Here is a 13,221-nt window from a genome sequence, read left to right as displayed (position 1 = left end):
AATTCGGTAGTTAAAATGTTTCCTTATTGTTGAATTACTTGGGAAAAAACAATAAGGTTTGTCTATTCCAGACATCCCGCTAACATGTTTAACCCCGCCACATTATTGATGTATGTGCCTGTCTCAAGTCAGAAGCTTGTAATTCAGTGGTTGTAGTTTGTTTACGTGTTACATATTTGTTTTTCGTTCATTTTTTTTACATAAATAAGGCCGTTCGTTTTCTCGTTTGAAATGTTTTACATTGTCTTATCGGGACATTTTATAGCTGACTATGCGGTATGGGATTTGCTCATTGGTGCAGGCCGTACGGTGACCTATAGTTGTTAATGTCTGTGTCATTTTGTTCTTTTGTGGAAAGTTGTCTCATTGGCAATCATACCACATCTTCTTTTTTATATATAAGTCCGATTGTTTAGTCTATTTAGAATTGTTGGTTTCGATTGCTCTTCAATGTTATCGATTTGACTTTCCAACTGCTTTGATTTCACCGTCACCTGAGGTCGAAATGCGACGGTCTGGCGTACCAAATGATAAGACTTACAGTTACATAGTTGATGGGTATTCACTATATATCCAATATACAGTGAAACCCGTATTGAGGGGGTCACCTAAGGGAGACCAAATAAGTGGTATCATAAAACACAGGTTGTCTTTTAATACATGTTTAATTAAAATGAAATGCACTACTAGGGGATCTATGCTCTCCCTTAACACCATTCGTGAGTATGGTCTTGAGGAAACGATGATAATCCGTCGGAAGGGGACGATAAATGGCTGACCCGTGTTAAGAGAGAGCCATATCTCTTGCACGTTAAAGACACCCTTGTAGATTTCGAAAAAGAGTAGGCTAATGCCGCTACAAGGCAGCACTCGCACCCGCAAAGTGGAAAGGGATTTATATAAGTTGCAAAACTTGTTTCCCAATTCACTTTAAATAAATATGTTTAAACTAAACTAGGGGATCTATAAATAGTGGTCTCTTAACAGAGGTGATTGCGTAGTACAGGTGGTCTCTTAACCAGGTTTCACTGTGTATACATCTATACCTACCAGCATGTATAAATACACAGTTTTGTAATTTCAAATTGGATCTCGCAGATTTGGATTCATGTAAATGTATTGTCACACTGTTGGATACTTCACACCTTTCTTGTTTGGTTATACTACAGAATTGTGTATGTCGATTCATTGATAAATTGTGTTTCATTTCACGCCAAATAAAATTTTACAATGAAAGAATTTATTCCGTGAACATATATTTACACCATTTTAACAATGTTTAAGAGTATGATGGGTGAAGTATGATGGGATAACCTATTTTCTCATGATAAAGTATGATGATCACAACAAATAGTTACAATATGAACTGAAGTGAACATTTATTTTCTTATACAGAGAATTGGTAGGATAAAGCTAGTCTAAGATTTAGTTGATTGCTTCCAAAATGCATCGTATTTCTGTGCAAAAAGTAATTGCGGATATGGAATCTGATTATAGATTAGAGAAAAAAAAATGAAGAGTTAGAATTAAGTTAAACATCAGGGATTGCAATTAGGGTTTTTAGAAGAAGAAAAATTGAGAATTCATCAATACTGACTTGCTTCATTTGTTGACTGTAAAGTCAGTAAATAGCTTTAAACATGTTAAATGCTAAATTTGCAAGTACGGATATTAAACTGATACCGCATCGAACCAATCCGATTTAAGATTTAGTTGGAATATATGATATGATTTTTCTTCTAATTCTTATTAATAACATTCTTATCACAAACTTCACATTGTTGTATCACGATTGTTGTGAAAAGCAATATATGTAAACAACGTTTTGGTTTCATGGAAATATGTAAAGTGTTAACAACAATACTCTCTTATTTAATTCATAACCTAGTCATTCCGTTAACAATTTCAAGACAAATACGAGGAAAGTTGGACCTATATATCGTTTGTCATATATAAAGTGCCTAGATAATCAACCTAACGATGTTAGAGTAGATTTGATTCGTAACTTCCTCCCCGGCGCTGGGGCTGCAACCTGTACTTTTTATTTCTAACTTCTAAGACAACACCGCCTAGCATTGCGAAGATACCTTATCCCCTCCCCTCATTCTAGCTTATAAAAATAAGCCTCCGTTTCGGGAGGTGTTACCTTGTCGTAGGAATTAAACAAGGATCTCTGATACAGTACACGAAGCCTTCTTTTCAGTGTACAGAAATGATCATCTACTCATACAATCACTGTAAATATATACGATTTTTGTTGATATTGGCCATTCTGTTTCATGACCCTAGGGCTGTGATACTTCTCTCACGTTATTCCATTTTCACAAGTTTTGGGAAATGTTGAAACCCCGGGCAGCACTCCTTTTGAGCCAATTACTGTTTTTCAGGGGTATCATTTGCGCCAATTTTTTTTTTCTTCAAATGTATCATTTGCGCCAGTTTTCGGAACTCATTTGCGCCAATTTACCTGAACACATATTGATTGTACATATTAAAGATTAATATATATTTTTTAGAATCATTTTTTTTCTTATAAATTTTTATTCGATAAATAATTATTACTCTTGCTGGTAAAAGATGAGTATAAATAATAGGATTACCCTTAAACTAAAGGTATGCATATAAACACTAAACACAAATGTGTTCAGTGGCAAATATAAAAGAATCTGCAGTTCAAGAATAAAAAGAAAAAAGTCTTTGCGTTGATAACATGGATGTAACTATAAAGAAATGAGAATCGAATCGAGGGAAGTTGTTGTGTTAGACGGCCATAAATTTCGTCAGACTTTTATTAAGAAAAGTGGAGAAACAAGATGGCGATGTACTACATAAAACTTCATTGCTACAGCTTATATCGATGAGCAATGACTAGCTGTTCTGAGTGTAAATCTTGCACGTATACATGAGACAGACCCACAAAGTTAGAGCGTCAAATACTACGAACAGCATGCAAAAGAAAAATACAGAAAATATATTCGAAAGACCAGCTAAGATTATATGTTCGGAGCTATTCCATCATGATGACTTAAAGTGCATAAGACTGCAGCCTGTACATAGTTTTATATTTTAAAGTTAATCATTCTGTCGGTCCCAAGCACGGATAAAGGAGTATGGAAGTCATTTTTCTTTAAATTGGCGCAATCGTATATTTTATTTTTGGCGCAAATGATACCATGTTATTTTAAAACAGGTGGCACAATTGTAGCATTGGAGAAAAAAATTGTGGCGCAAAAGGACGCATTTTTGGCGCAAACGGATCTCTCCCAAACCCCGCAGCTATTTTTGTAAATTAAATTGACCATTGTCAATCAAAACACACTAGATTTCAAAAGAACCTTTAACTATAAAATAAACATTTGTTTTTAAATAACTTTCTTGATAATCATGTATTTCCCTATATCCATACTTTACTTTGTTTGGGGTTGGTAAATGAAGCGATGAGACATAAACATGTGACTTTAATTTGGTATCGTGGCATCTAGTTCAATGGGCGAAGTACTAAATTACGTAAATATGCTATGAAGAACACGTGACCTCGTGGCAGGAATAAAACGCGGGTAAAAAAAAAATATATCATATAACTTGCTGAACAAATCTTAAACTGATCAGATTTCGATTCTTTTGAAAATGTGCTAAACAAGATAAAACCACAGTCGAAAATGCATCTGGTAGTCTTGAAATCTATGTACTATCTTTACGTGAATAAGCCGGCGTAACCATGGTAGTTTTATGTTGGTGTATCTTTTACTTAAAAAGATATGTGATTTGTTGTGATATTTTTTATTTTATTTTCAAAATATATCTAAATGGTTGGGTTCTGGATGTCTCAGCTGTTCCTCCCTCTCCACCCCCGATGACTTGACAATATTAATACTATATTTAACTTTTAACGAGATCTTGTAAAGTCAGGAATAGCCTTCGTCAAAATTATCTCTCTATTATGCCAGTAAATTTTTACACATCTAAAAATGAAAGTCATTGTAGGGATGACGCGCTACCAATTTAGCACTTGAAGACCGATAAATTCATCTCACACGGGACCAATGCTATCCTTGTATATATAACCGCTAGTTTTCCGGCTATAGTAATTCAAAGACGGAATACCAATACTTTAAACTTTTATTAGCAAGGTCCGGACAGTACCAGACCTAAGACCTAAAACTGCCCACAAAATAACATACAAAAGGATATATAAAAAACTGTATCTATATAGAAAAGGATAAGTGTCCAACGGGTTATCTTTTTATCGTCAAGAGGTTTCCATTGCGACAAACATATTATTACAATAGAATTATGTAAACACAAAGAAATGTAAAAGGTTAGATAAACCTCAGAGATAAACGGATTACCAAATTGTCACTATAGCACTTACATATACTGTCTGAATTTGCTTTATGTCTGCGTCCCAGTTGTCCAGATTTTCCTGGTTATATATGACAAATGTGATTTGAGAGACAAATGTATATACTAGCTTCTAGTAAATGAACTTTTCTGCATTCAGTCAGCTTTTATTTAAAAAAAACTGTTGTCTGATTTGTTGTCAGGTGGATTTTTTTTTTCGAAAGTTCAAATACATTTAAAGAAAAAATCTAATCAAATATTTTATATAAAGGGCAAGCTTAATTTTTTCAGAGGTTGAAGACTAATGATATTAGATGACACACTAAAAAATGAAGTTCTTTTTAAGTTCTTCATTTTTAAGATCCAGTTGTAAAATCTGTCGTGAATTATTTTAAAAGTTTGTTATTTCAACACAGCTACTTTATTGCTATGACTAATAAGAAAGGTATTTCACTTTACCCATATACTATAAAATCCTAATAGTATTAAATCAACCTGCAGCCTAAATATATGAGTGACTCTTCCGTCTAGAAAAAAAAAATTGAAAACAACACGATTAATAATTCTATGCGTCCGAGGCTCTTTTTTGAATTTACCTTCACCAGGAACGCTAAAAGCCAAACATTTACAGTCAGGATCCTACTTCGTCAAAATTATCTCCCCATTACGCCAGTTCATTTTCACAATCGTAGAAAAGGAAGCCATTGTAGGGATGACGCTCTACAAATCTTGCTCTAGGAAACCGATAAATTTATCCACATTGCACCAATACGATCCTGTCAGTTGTATTTTTTAAGACAAATGTATCAACTAGCTAATGAGCATCAGTTAATGATCTTGTCTGCATTGATTCAACTCAAAACTATTGTCTGATCGGTTGTCAAGTGGAATTTTCAAAAATTCATAAACATTTAAAAAAAAATCTAATTAAATATTTCGTGGAAGTGCAGACTAGATTTTTTTTAGTGTATGAAGACTATAAACTCTAGTTATCACACACAAAAAATTAGATTTTTTTCGAAGATATGCATTTTCATCATCTGTTTTTGTGACTCATTAGATAGGTATTTCACTTGACCCATATATTTCATCTTTTAGTATTGTGATTTTTTTGTGTTATAACGTCAACCTGTAGCTTTAATATATAAAAATGATAGAATCTGAAGCGAGACGATGTATGAAATATTCTTACTTTGTATGATATCAAGACAAAATACTCAACTCAAACACGCCCTAACATAAAAAGGTGGACTCGATTTTCTCTTTTCGATACAATTGTTACCAATTTTTTGGATTTTTTTCTTCATTCACATAATGGAAGGGCAGACAAGAAAATTACTGAACTAATAAATTGATATGTTTTCCGTCCGTGGTAAATATTTCAAAAAAAATGGAGGTTATGCATTTTTGTCATCCAACTTGAAAGATACCCATGTCGTCGACTTGATATCTAATTGGTCTGCTTAACTATGAACTAGATAAATTGAAAACTTATGCAAATGGTGTTTTTGAAATAAAACACCTCGTAATTGAGAAGAAAATTGCAATTTTGTTTGTTTCTATTAACTTATTAAAATTTTGTCACTATAGTAAACAATAATGTTAACATTTATCGCCTTCTCTAACAAAGAGCTTCTATTCTTTTGTTCTATTCCAACCTGGTTTCCGACTGTTTAAAATTCGAAGATGTTTTAGTATTGAAAACGTATAAAGCAAAAATCAAACACTCCCGAACATAAAAAAAAAGATGCAATCGAATTTCACTTTTCGATGCAATTTTTTTCCCCCAAACCCATTCCACACAGGCGCTTGGGTCTATGATACAAATTTTTTATTTTTTTTTTATTTATTGAAATATTCAATTTTCTATATTTATAATACATATCTATCACTTCTGTGCATGTCTCACCTAGTTTCGAGTGATTTAAACGACCCAGAGAAAATACTAAATTTTACTATCCATACTAAGAAACAAAATACCAAATTTTACTATCCATACTAAGAAACAAATTGTTTCTTAGTATGGATAGTAAAATTTGGTATTTTCTCTGGGTCGTTTAAATCACTCGAAACTAGGTGAGACATGCACAGAAGTGATAGATATGTATTATAAATATAGAAAATTGAATATTTTAATAAAAAAAAAAAAAAAAATCTGTATCATTGACCCAAGCGCCTGTGTATAAAATGTGTCTATAATTTAAAACTTAACAAATATCTCAAGCTCCATATCAAAATTCAAATAAATTAAACACGTTTATCAGTCATTTAAAAAAAAATGTACATTTTTCGGTTATTGTCTATAGTCTAATTAATTTGTAAGTTTGACATAATTTTTCAATTTAACATAACAGTTTACACATTGTGCAAGATAGTACATGTAAATATTAGTGTGCAAAAAGTTTCATATATTTTTTTTATATTCGTTGAAGTATGAAAAATCGTCTATTTCCATGCGTTCATTTTTCATAATTAACATTTTCATTCAAATAATCTGTACATTTAACTGCATTTAAACAGAATGGTTTTTTTTTTTTCATTTGGTAACATCATAATTGAAAATAAATAACTTTCCATATTTCAAATCATGAAAACTTGTATTCCACATTCACTAGAATGTCTGTTCATGAATATTTGTCCTTCATGTTACTATATACTTGTTTACGGAATAAAACTACAAATCTTTTGATTCTGATGACCAAAATCTTTCCCCATGAAAAATTTCACCATGTCGTTACGTCCTGTATCCACGCCTACGACGTCATCATAAAAAACCGCCGTTATTGAAGGGAGAAACTAGTTTTATTCCGTAAACAAGTATATAGTAACAGGAAGATAATTTTTAATTGTATAAGACTAATGAAACGTGTGTTACCGTAACTTAGGCATGGGCCGGAAGTATAAAAACACTACATCAATTATTAGGGAGCGACTATTTTAAAACCAAGTCGGGTCATGTACTTATTTTTCCATCCTGTTACTGTCCTTCCTGTTACAAAAACAAAGGTAACAGGAGGGACAAAAATGGTAACAGGATAGACATACTTTGTAAGAAAACTCAAAATGCCTCTTACATTATCGCAAAGAAATTGTTACACATATATATTACCGTACGGTATTTTAATTCATAAAATGTACATTTGTATTGATGTATTTCTAGAACAAGTCAAGTGCTGGATTAACTGGTAACAGGATGGACAGAATTATTAATTGTGCATCTATTATTTAGAATTCAGCTGCCGATATATCTGTACAGCTATTATTTAAGCGTGTCATATAAAATACGCATTGTTTCTTTTCAATACTCTTTGAATGCTTTACCCTTTGCGATTTGTACTTTAAAGTTTTCTTTAAATAGTAAATGAACCTAATTTGGTTTAATTTTTTCCTTGATCTGATCACGGATCTGATATTTTGTTCTGCTTGGGTTGTAAAACTATCAACATATTTTGCCAAATTTTGTACTGGTTTCTTGGAAACGTGATACTTTCTCGTTACAGGCAAATAGAGATACAGACCTTGAGACACAACAGCAATACCAATTTTTCATTTGTTTTTTGTTTTGTTTTGTTTGTTTGACCCGGACAGGGATGATACACGTATAAATGATTCGTGTATAATGTTTAAAAATACTTATATCTCTCGTTTGTATCCCTAGGATATTCAAAATCGATTTTTTTTGTGATTGATTTTGTGACATACATTATGTTTTGTCTCTACTGTTCTGTTACCACTTTGTCCTCCCTGTTACTCACTGCCTTTATACGTTCCTGTTACCCCCAAAAATGTGTAAAATTTTGACAATCAACATAACTGATCTATTGACTAAGTTTCCAGTCAGTATCACTTAAAAGGGACATAATAGTAAATTTTCAATGCCACTGTCTCCACAAATTTTTTTTTGAGAGAGTTTGAAAAATAAGAAAAGTGATGATTTTCCTTAACGTACCGACTATCTGAAGATTTTTTTGGGGAAATCTGCATAAATGATAAATGTCAATGTGATTTCAAATAAACACTGCTATGCAAGTATGAGCCACACATTTCATTGGATATTTTCTTTTCTACTATCACTTTTGCTATCAGCTAAAAAAAAAAGTAACAGGATGGACAAAATTGAACACCAACTGGCACACAACTTTAAAATAACATTTTCTCAGGTGTTGGTAAGATTGCATATTTTGAAAAATATTAACAAAGCAATATGCTATTGGGTTTTTGAATTAATTTGCATTTATTTAAAAAAAAAAATGAAAAGTTCAGATTCCGAATTTGTACTTTATTTTGAAATGACTGATATATCAGATGCATAAAATTCTACATTACGAATCTTTTTAAACTTTAAATCCTACTTATGCACCTTTATTAAACTGATAAATAGATTTAAACAATTCAAATATATCGGTGTTTTTTTTTCTTTTTTACCTTCTCAAACAAAGAGTTATTTTGTTTTATTTGAATTGGTATCCGCCTGTGCATGTAAACCAATAACAAGTTCAAGTGTAACTTAATGTAATAGTCTATTAAAAGTTTCATGTTTCAAAATTAGTACATGTACTATTACAACATTATATCGATTGTGAAATTTAAGAGTTGTACTGATTGATACTTATTCTGGGAGAACTGAGTTTATTGTCTCGAGAGCAGAAAGCAAGAAATGAAGATTATTAATGGACAAAGATAGCTAATTCGCTTTTGTGTTTTCATGATTTCGCCTTCGCGGATGCTATGTTTTCTCTCTAACCCGAAATTATTTAACAGTCAATAATACCACTGATCTGCGATGGCTACCAAACGAATACAAATTACCGATCCCAAAGGAAGCATAATTCTCCAGTTATGGTTTCCCACGCTCTTTAATTACATGCTAATATTTTTCCACCGAATAAATATCAAGGCACATGACAGTCGGGTTGTTATATGGAACACTTAAGAAACCAACCTAGTTTGATTCTCAAAGTGGCAATCTTACCACATCTTAATTCTCAAAGTGGCAATCTTACCACATCTTAATTCTCAAAGTGGCAATCTTACCACATCTTAATTCTCAAAGTGGCAATCTTACCACATCTTAATTCTCAAAGTGGCAATCTTACCACATCGTCTTATTCGTAGATGTAATTAAATTTTAATTCAAATTCAATATCACGTTTGTATTCCTTGGTACTCGAAGAAGCAAATACATTTATGTTAATTAATCGACAGACTTTAAGTCGGTGTTTTGTCAACCTTCCATATTATTTAGTTCTATTTTTTATAAGTTATTAAGGTTGTTGAATGATCTACGACATACCACAGTGTTATGTCATAATCACATCAGATAAATAATTTGTATTCGTCATTTATTTAGTTTGTCGGACACCCTTTGTTAGTCTTGTACTATTTTTTTTTATTTAAGTTACTTGTGTACAATTTGGAGTTTAGTATGACGTTCATTATCACTGAACTAGTATATATATATGTGTAGAGGGGACAGCGGAAGGACGCCTCCGGGTGCGGGAATTTTTCGCTGCATTGAAGACCTGTTGGTGACCTTCTGCTGTAGTCTGTTCTATGGTCGGGTTGTTGTCTCTTTGACACATTCCCCACTTAATCCATTCTCAATTTTACATCAGGGATTTACAATACCTTCTATTAAAATTCCTCTCATTGTTTATATTGTCAAAGATGGTTTCGTCGTATTATATACCTAGTTGTTCGCTCTCATCCTTTGGTTTATAAAAAATAGCTTCTGAGCCTAGGATGGACCAAGTTTGTCAGTAGCCAGACGTGTTATGTCTCGTGTCGATCTTTTGAGTAAAGAAAATTGGAACTGATTTGTATATGTTGTATATTGACAAAATATACACGTTGTAGTGTAATACCACTGTCCAAATATACACGTTGTAGTGTAATACCACTGTCCAAATATACACGTTTTAGTGTAATACTACTGTCCAAATATACACGTTGTAGTGTAATACCACTGTCCAAATATACACGTTGTAGTGTAATACCACTGTCCAAAATTCGGTGGCTGTCGTTGGTCCATATCTGTCATATTAGTTTATCGTAAATGGATTTAAAATTAGTTGAAAAACTCTTTGGCTAGCTGACTGGTTTAGATAATACCTACGTTTGACGGTTAGCATGCAGTTATGACTTTTCGACACTTCCACAAAAGCTAATCAAAAGTATTTGGTGTTTTTACACTAAATCCGTTGGATGTGTAATGAGTTATATCTAAAACTGGGAAAACAAAGTTTAGTAACTGTTGGCATTTTGCTAGATTTAAGTCACTGCAAAAAGACCTTAGATATCAACTTGTGTTTGTTGTCTTTTTTGAGGGGGATGGGTTGGTTGTTTTGCCGTGTGCAACTGCTTGATGTCGATATGATGACCCAATATTTTTCAAATTGATCTTTACTGGGTTTTTTTTTTAATCTATATCTGTTATAAAGTTAGTATTCTCTTTTCTTGTGCATAAATTGCCTGAAAGAATTCAAAACCAGCCGTGAGACTTTTGAATTAGCGTTACCTTTAATCAGAGGCTATGGAGAAGTCGCAGTATATTCTTGATCGTGACATTAAAGCTATATCTGATGAATATGAAAGGATTATATTTGAAAATTGAAATGAAAGAGACTTTTAAAAGAATAATGACCCAGACATCAAATTAAAAATAGGTCAAGATATTATTTTGTTATAGATTTATAAAGATTCATTTGTATTGAAAAATCTTGTATATAGAATTGTGTTTACAAGTATTGAAATATACCCTTGAAGCCATGAGTGGGGTCTACAGAATAGAGAATGAAATATACCCATGAGGCCATGAGTGGGGTCTACAGAATAGAGAATGATGGGCAAAAAAAAGAAATAGTGAAAATTTTTACCACACTATTTTTTTAGCGAAGGCAATATTTGATTTTTTTCGTGATGTGCAGAAGACTTCAGCTCTAAGCATTTATTTATATTCATAATGAAGCAGAAATATTACTGGAAATAACATATCAGTTTATGTAAGGAAGGTCCTACAACACGACATAATCACGCACTTCCCAACTGCATGTTGACGTCTTTATCTTTCGTGTCTTTCGGTGGATGTCTTATTGAATTTTATACACAAATTTTCTTTGACTTTACTATTGTAAATACATATATATAAAAAAGGAAGATGTGGTATGATTGCCAACGAGACAACTCTCAGCAAGAGACCATATGACACAGAAATTAACAACTATAGGTCACCGTACGGCTTCAACAATGAGCAAAGCCCATACCGCATAGTCAGCTATAAATCGCCCTGAAATGACAAGGTAAAACAATTCAAACGAGAAAACTAGCGACCTAAATTATATAGAAAAAAATAACAGAAAAATATGTAACACATAAACAAACGGCACCCACTGATTAATTTACAGGCACCTGATACAAAAACAAATATATCACAGAGTGGACGTGCCGGTTACGTGTATCTCCCAACAACGAAAAGACAGGTCTGGGAGTACTCGCAGTTACTGACAGCTAGTTCAAAGCCACTAACAACTAATAAAAAATTACGCATGTAAAACTAAGCCTTGAAGATGTTTCTCATAGGTTGAAATACTGGTTTCTGAATACAGGTTTTGAAATTATTTTCTATTCTACTTTAAGTAAATCCAAAAACAAATATTGGACGTTTTTGATATTTGTATAAGTTGGATAGATCTTTACGTTCAAGACACATGATAGGTAATGAAAATAAAATGGCACTTGATATAAAATCTTGTCATTTAGTTGAAGTTATTTTGTATGATGTTTGAGTAATATTGATTTTAAAGTGTCCGCCCTTTAAAGCTGCCTTCTAAAATTCATCCCAATATGTTAAAATACTTTCTGTGTACTAAAAACACTACTGTACCATGTGTACTTGTTCTTAGGACAAAATGGTGTCACTCGGTTTATTGATAAATCATTTCGGGCTATGATGAATTTGAAAAAAGGCAGCACAGGAGTATTGAGTTAAAAAAAAATAGACAGGATAAGCAAATTGGCAAAAATAAAAAGACAAGACAATTTATGTAAAAAAAAATCATTGGGGAAAGGTGTGTTAAGTCTGATCGAAATGCATTCATTAAATTATCGCCAGTGTTCGGACAGGACAATCCACAATTAACATTTGGTGCATCCTTTTCGACCCTGATGCTTTTTTGTGTCAAATTTACCATTTTGTCAATTTTGTAAATTTGTGTGTTGCTCCGTGCTTTTGATTGGATTTCCTTTCAAATGGTATACGACATCTTTCGCCTCTCCTTTGCACATTGCAGCGTGACGACCTGATGACATGATAGGAGGCTGAGCTATATTTGAAACGTTGATCAATATACCTTTGTAGTGTTGTTTTTTAATTTTTGCAACGGAAACAAAATATATGATGTATAGCACGAGGGGCGGATCCAGCCATTTTAAAAAGGGAGGTTCCCAACCCAGAGTAAAGGGTTTCCAACTATATGCTCCCATTCAAATGCATTGATCGTCCAAAAAAGGGGGTCCAACTGACTAGCCCCCCCCCCCCTTTTCTCTTTTGGATCCGCCAATGAGCAAAAATTCAAATCAATTAAATACTTATTTTTGTCTAAATCTTAAATGCGCATCCAAAAGTGGCAAAATAATCAACTAAGAAGTAGAAGTAATTGAGACCTCTGACGGACCACACCGGTAATGGTACGTTGGCGAATCACGATAATGATAGACAGGTTAAGGACCAGTTATCGTCAACCACCACTTTTAACTTTTTCTTGTATTTATTAAAGGCAGGTTGTCATCTTAATTGGTCTTAATTGTTAGGTTCCAACAAGGACTTTCAAAATTCTATACTATAGTAAGTCCCTGGTTCCATTTAAAGTTAATCCTAACTAG

The sequence above is a fragment of the Mytilus trossulus genome, chromosome 2 (assembly GCF_036588685.1).
Source record: "Mytilus trossulus isolate FHL-02 chromosome 2, PNRI_Mtr1.1.1.hap1, whole genome shotgun sequence".
Lineage (NCBI taxonomy): Eukaryota > Metazoa > Mollusca > Bivalvia > Mytilida > Mytilidae > Mytilus > Mytilus trossulus.
Note: the sequence above shows the minus strand (reverse complement) of the source record.